Source organism: Nothoprocta perdicaria, unplaced genomic scaffold (genome assembly GCF_003342845.1).
Source record: "Nothoprocta perdicaria isolate Ctin4 unplaced genomic scaffold, notPer1 scaffold_62, whole genome shotgun sequence".
Taxonomy (NCBI): Eukaryota; Metazoa; Chordata; class Aves; order Tinamiformes; family Tinamidae; genus Nothoprocta; species Nothoprocta perdicaria.
Window position 1 is genome coordinate 1,206,352 of NW_020455888.1, and position 6,905 is coordinate 1,213,256.

The window sequence follows — 6,905 nt, forward strand, 5'->3', positions numbered from 1 at the left end:
ACTGTTGTTGCCTGATGTGTTATTTTCTCATGGTGTTTGCCAAGAGTCAATCGCTGTATGTGTTTGGTTTTCTGTGAGAGACCTTTCCATTTGTTGATATTTTTGGGGGGGATTTTTGAAGCTCTTTCTTACCYATTTATTATGATTATTATTACCCATTATATATTATACTATCTATTTCTTGCCATCAATGTGCTTACCAGGCAAAATAAGGCCATAAGTACCAAGAAACRGGACAAGGTATCGTTCAGTTAGATGTCTTTATACCAGACTTTCAAAACATTTTATTTTTGAACAGCTGTTGATAGGCACTTGAGAAGGCTTATTATAACAGAGCTAATCATCTGTTATGTTCCAAATAGGAGGTATTCAATTTGAATTTGATTTTATGTTATTTTTTAAAAGATAATGCGTTGAAAACATAAGAACAGTGTAAAGCAGAATATTTCCCCATCACTTGCATACTGCCAAACAGGTTATATTTTAAAGTGTGTATGTTTTCTTCTGATCATTCAAAAGTRCCACTCTTATTGCAAAARGWTTTTTTTTTTTTTTTAATTAGAAGGAAATTTATTGGAAGGAGCTGGCACAAAGACTATTGAGTGCTGAGTTGGAAGTTGGCTGAGCGCTTGTTTTGTCTCGGACGTGGCCATTATACAAATATTTTTACTTTAGCCCTTGAATGAATCCTCTGTTTCACTGCTTTTTTTCAGCATGGCCTTTTGTTGCAGATCCCCGTGGCTGAAGTCTCTCTAATACACAAACTTTTACGTATTTTTTTTTTCAACATCCCAAGYGTTGTTCATTTATACACTGGGATGCACAGATAAATTTGCATTAAAGATTAATATTAATCACCATTAAGTTTAAATGAGACTTGCTTTTGATGCTCATGCCATGGTTATGCATTTCCTGTTGTCACAGAGGAGTTGAGGTTTGTTTAGCTACTGTAATTATGTATTTCTGTCCATTACTGTGTTTTCTCTCTGAATGAGCATTCGTTTTAGAGCTCTGATACTATGCTGATTCCCAAGTCCTCTCTCAGCCTTGTGTTTGCTAGCAGGACTTCAAMACTGGGAAGTAAAGTATATTTAAATAGTGAAAATGCTGTTTAATGCATATCTAAATGACACAGATAGATAGTTTTCCYTTTTGCTTGGTAAGAAGTATTGCTGATGACTATAATTTTTCGGGCATTTGAAATTTCAGCTATTCTGTATTTGGTACCATCTGGCAGTTCAAGAATACTGAAATATTTTCCTGTAATCTACCTTTTTTATTTTGTTTTTMACTTTAACATTTTCTTGCAAGTGCTCCCTTCAGTCTTTCTAAGGTCCTCTTGTCACGTTATCACCTGCCCGGCCCATCTGTGAGCACATTTAATTACATTTTGTTTGTATTTAAGCCGTTTGCTGAACTGTTCAGATTTAAAACAGGCTTCTGCTTGGCCTTGGGCTATGCTGGTGAGTGTGACTTGGTACCTTCATGTTCTGCCTGCACGGCCCTGCTCCCAAGGATGCTCCAGGTGTTTTTATTGCCGGGTCTGTCTTCATGAAACCCCTTGGCACTTAGGAGGGTCCTGCAGCAGACACGTCAAAGGGATTCCTCCTTCAAGGAGATGCTTCGAGCTGCTTGTTGGGAATGGGGCTGCTGGCACATTGTCTTGGCACGATAAACTGCAACTTCTGCTCGTGTTTGTTCTTTGAGAATTTCTTCTAGTTTGATTTGAAGAAAAAAAAGTTATGGAGTGATTAGTTATCGTCTGCTACTTTTGAGTACGGGAGCGATGTTCATGGTACGAAAAAAGATTTTGATTATTATTTAGTAGCAACCAGTCAGCAGGAGAAAGTAATGCACTTTAATGAGGAGATTCTGCAAGGGGCTTTTTCGCTTATATAGGGGCACATACATATATATACACACACACACACACACGTGTTTTTATGTATATAGTATGGAGTGTCGATTCGCGATGAAAATTAATAGAGCTTTGTCGTGGGAGTATGTGGGCTAGAAATTCCAAGCTATGGTTTCAGAGGCTTAACAGTGAGCCTTAATGTGAATATTAATATAAAGCAGTGCCAGGAGCAGTAGTGACGGGCTGCAACTTCCGTGGGTTTCAGCACTGCTGAGCAACAGTGAGGGGCTCGTCCTCTGCTGCTGGTATCCACTGTTTGCTGGCCCCATTTGTTCAGAAGTGGCTTCTTTAGGGTCTTGTGCTTTTAAGTTGCTGGGTAATCAGTTTGCTCATAGCATGACAAGATTATGGGTGAAATCACCTTGCTTTTTTCATTATTAAGCTTGTTCAATGTTCTTAGCGTGTTGGTAGAAAGCAGAGTTAGAGGCAGAGGTTTTCAGAACTGTGCTATGGTCATTGATGGATTTGAATACCCCAAAAGGCATGTGTACCACCAGAGATATTACTTCATAATATAAATATGGCCTTAGAGGTAGCATATGCAGTATGGGTGATATTGGAATAATTTGAAAATCAGAACTTTCTGACCTGGAGCACATGAGACTCTTCTCTTTCCCCTGTTAAGAGTATTAGTGGAGCGTTTGTCTTCAGCAGGTGACTACTGTGTACTTGGTTGGTCTCCTTTGTGCAACTGGATACCTGATAAAAGAAAATTCAACCTTTCTCCAAGCGGGTTGAGACTAACTTTACTATGAGTACCTGACCAGCTGAAGGGTTTCTTAAACACTGCTGTCTGTGAGCTGCATACAAGGTCATGAGGAGAAGATCCCATGTATTTAGGAGACAAGCACAAATAGCCAAATTATGTTTTCAGTAGGCCATGGCAAACTAAAGGGTTAGTGGATGCTCGTGGCTCTGTATCCTTTAAAAATGAACTAGAACCACATCAGTGAAGGCTGCCAAAAGCCTGTGTAACCTAAAAGTAGTCTGTGCAAGTGTAGCTGCCAACACAAATGGAAGAAGGCCCAGAAGAGATGGGCAAGGGTGCAGTGAAGCTCAGGAGTCGTGTGGGATGTGACTCTCTAGTCACGTCTGTTGCACAAAGAACTTACCTCACCACACAGGGCACCAGAGGATGACCTTCATGTTAGGTAAGCAGATGTGTTGTTGAGTGGATCAACTGGTATGAATGTTTCTTCCTGAAGTGATCAAACTAATGTGGATATCTCCTTGTGATTAGCCAGACCATCATGATGGAAGTGTGAAAGTGACTCAGCCCAAAACAGGATTTAAAACCTGAACAGCTAACAGGGAATTTTGAGCGGAGCAAGGGGCTTGAGCTGCCTTCAACCCACATAATCCTTCCTGGTGACTGGGGATATCCGGCATCGTGATGGTGAGCATGAGGAAGAGACCAGCGGGGGCAATCACACTGGTATTGTCATCACTGTGCAAGTGGACACTTCCATTGTCATTTCAGTATGCTGCTGGGTTACTCTGCTAAATCAAAAATCCCACGTAACATTAAATATCTGCAAAATGAAATTTTATATAAAATATTGCACTTGTAGCCTAGAACTGCTGCTCTTGCTGCYGCATCTCCTCTTGGGCTTCGGAAAGATGAATGTTTGACCAAAGGGCTACCTAACCTCAATTTTCTATCTTGTAACTCTGATGCCTTGTGGTTTGGTATGGACAGTAGTCCATACCTTTTGGTCAATGGTGTGTAGTTGAGCATAGTCCTTTTAAAGCAAGTGAGCAGTACCTAACTCTTGTATGCACAACTTTTTGTGAAGAAGAGTCCAGATAACTGAAAACACATTTCTCATTCCCATGACACAGAACATGGAGCTCCAGGAGGACAAGTGCTTTCCACATGACCAGAGTTCTCAGTTCTTCAGTGGAGGGATCCATGGAATCTTGTTTATTTTCCTAGCGACAACTGCTTCATATTATTAAATGTAATGTCAGAATTTGCTAACAGTATTCTTGGTGAATACTGGGATTGGTTTATTGTTTTTGAGAGTTTGTTTTAAGAATCCTTTGTGGAGGAGGTCAATATTCCATGATACTGAGGAAACGTTTGTCTGCCATGGACTTGCTTCTCTCAGAACAACCAACCCTCGGGAGTGGTGTACTGCAAGGAAAGGCCTGGGAAGCTTTTGTGTTGCTTCAAAAACGAAACTGCCTTGGAAACATTAATTTGAGAAATCCTGATGCATCATTACATGTGAATGAAGGAATTTGAACTCCTGAGTTAGTTAGAAGTTGGACTGTGGTGAAAATGTGATTTCTTAGTTCTATAGCAGAGCTTGCTGCTGTCTTTTCTAGAGAATTTTGGACTCTGGCATTTGTATCTACATAGGCTTATTGTAGCCTTATTCCCGAGAAAATGCTTTATTTGTTTGTTTTTGAGGTTTGACTGCTGCTTGAACTGCTTAAACAGGGGCAGGCGTGGGGGAGATAAACCCCGCTTCGTGTGGGGCCTGCGCTGGGCCTGGGCCCTGCGCGTGGTGGCCTCCCCTCACGCAGGCTGCGTGAGGCTGCGCCTTCCTTGTGCAGGGTTTGGGTCTGGACCTGCACCCAACAGAGGGACTGAAATGACTCGGAATCAAGTGTAAAGGGCACCCCTTGCCACTGTTGGACAAGGGGCTTGGGGTCCATTTCAGGTCCTCTAACTGAGCGGTGTGATAGAAGAAGGATATTTCAACTGTTGGGCTTGGATGAGGAGCAACGCTGATTTATACCGCAAGCTAGTCCTGCTGTAAAGACAGACCTAATTACTGAATTTCTGTGCTGGTTTTATCCTGCTGATGACAGGAGAAACTTTCATTTTGGCAGGCTAACCAGCAGCTGTGTTTTTATCTTCAGGATATTTATTAGCTTGCAATAGCTGCGCCTGAAATGCTACCGTGAGATCTTTGGGATTGTGACCTTAATTTTTCTAAGCAATTTGCCGTGTTCTTCAGTGCCGTATTAAGAACATGGGAGAAGGTAGTGTTTTGCAGGAACATTGTGTGGCCATCCTGTGGATTCTGAGGGCCTCTCACTTCAGGGTGATCTGCATCTCGCTGTCGAGCAGATTATTATGAACAACTTCTCTTGGTCCCATGTAGGGGGACAGGTCTGTTGTCTTACTAGTTGGCCTGAGGCTACAGCAGCCTTGGCAGCCTTTAAGAGTTTTTGTACCTTGCTATGTGATGGCAAGAATCTGCTCAGTGGGATTCATAACTCCGTTTGCCAGAGCTGCTGGCAAATATTAGCCAATATCCCATTTTTTAAGGAAAATGGCAGACCTTTCATTGTCTTAGAAGATACTAGACATTTTTGTGTTACTTAGATAAGTGGTACAGTTACTGCATGTGTAAGTAACTCATTTCCAGCAATACTAGTGTAGGTGAGTAATTAATTTCCAGAAGTGCTGATGAGAGATGAAATAAAATATTTTAGTAATATAAATTAAAAAATTAAATATAAACTAAATATAAAAAATATTTAGTCTTGAATTGTGGCATGCTGAGGCATGCAGAAATTATAGTTGAGTGATGTATATGGTCTTGTTTTTGTGAATATTACCAATTTTGCCTTTAATCTGGAGCTATTGAGGCATTAGTGAAATACGCATGTGTAGGGGGCAGGTAATATTTCTGTTGCTAACAACAACAGCTGTTGAAAACCCCAAATACCATCTCCTTTTCTCCCTGTCCTGCATTTAAAAAGACTGTTCTCTTTTGTGTTATTTCCTCATTTGGATTTTCTCTTTCACTTCCTCGTTCTGCAGACTCTCTCCCATGTATTTCTCCAGAAATCTGTTTCACTTCCCTTTCAGATTTTCTTTTATATCCTAATATTTCCCTAGGAAAAGTGTATTATGATCAACTTCTGCTTCATCAGATTCCTTGTAAAGCCATGGATGCCTTTTTTAAAAAGCTCAGGGATGTAAAATACTCTTTCTGGCTGCCAGATTCATCTGTAAAGGGGCTCAAAATGGAGGGAAGTAGATGTGATTCTGTGAAGTGCCTTGCCAAATGTAAAGCCCTGGTATTCTCTCCGCTCAGTGAACTGCCCACTATCAGATTTCTTTAAACCGCAGAATGTTGTGATTGGCAGGGACATCAGAGGAGGATTCTTCCTTCTAAACAGTTGTTGTTTGGAAAACAAGCATATGTCTGACATCAGCATGCGTTTCTGAGGGGGGAAAAAGTGATTTTATTATCAAAACATGTAGGGAAACTGTGTTTGCAGTGGAATCGACTGTTGAATGCTTTGGGGAGCTTACATTTAATGGTGTGTCATTACAGGAGGTTGTCAGGCTCGGAGCAACAAGCATAGTTAGCCCTTAAGCTCCTACGTGCTCGTCGTAGCATGGCAGGAGTTTTCCTTGGCCAAGTTGCTGGGGAAGAGCACAGTCAGCCCAGAGTCATTTTTAGTAATTTTCAAAGCTAAATTTAAATGTTGAGGTTCAGACGTAAACAAATGAAACTTCTTTTTTATTGTGTTTATTATCATTAATTTGAAAACCAATGACTATAAATGCATAGTTTGAACACCCTCAATTTTAGTAATTCTGACCAGAACTAAGGCTGTTAATGCCTTTGAAAATTAGGTATTAGAAAATTTAATACCTGAAAGCTGGCAGTCTAAACAGTGAACAGCTTTGGTGTGTTGATCAGTTCTCTTTATGGTTGATTACAGATCCATGGATATAGCCTGTAGCAGTCCTGAATATCCTGAGAAATCATTTTAGGTTCATTTGATTAGAGGAATAGGGTAAGACTGGGGAAAAATAACCTGCTCTAGCACTAGGTAGGAATATTAGGGAGCATTAACTGTGGAGAGAGGAAATAGGGGTGAGAATCCAGAGGTTGAATCTGGAGGAATAAAAGCAGTAAAAACAGTGAAGTTAACAGATTTATAGAAAGTGATTATATTCTCTTTAAGATTTTCAGCCTCGTAGTGCTAAGACCAAAATGGATTGGGGAAATCT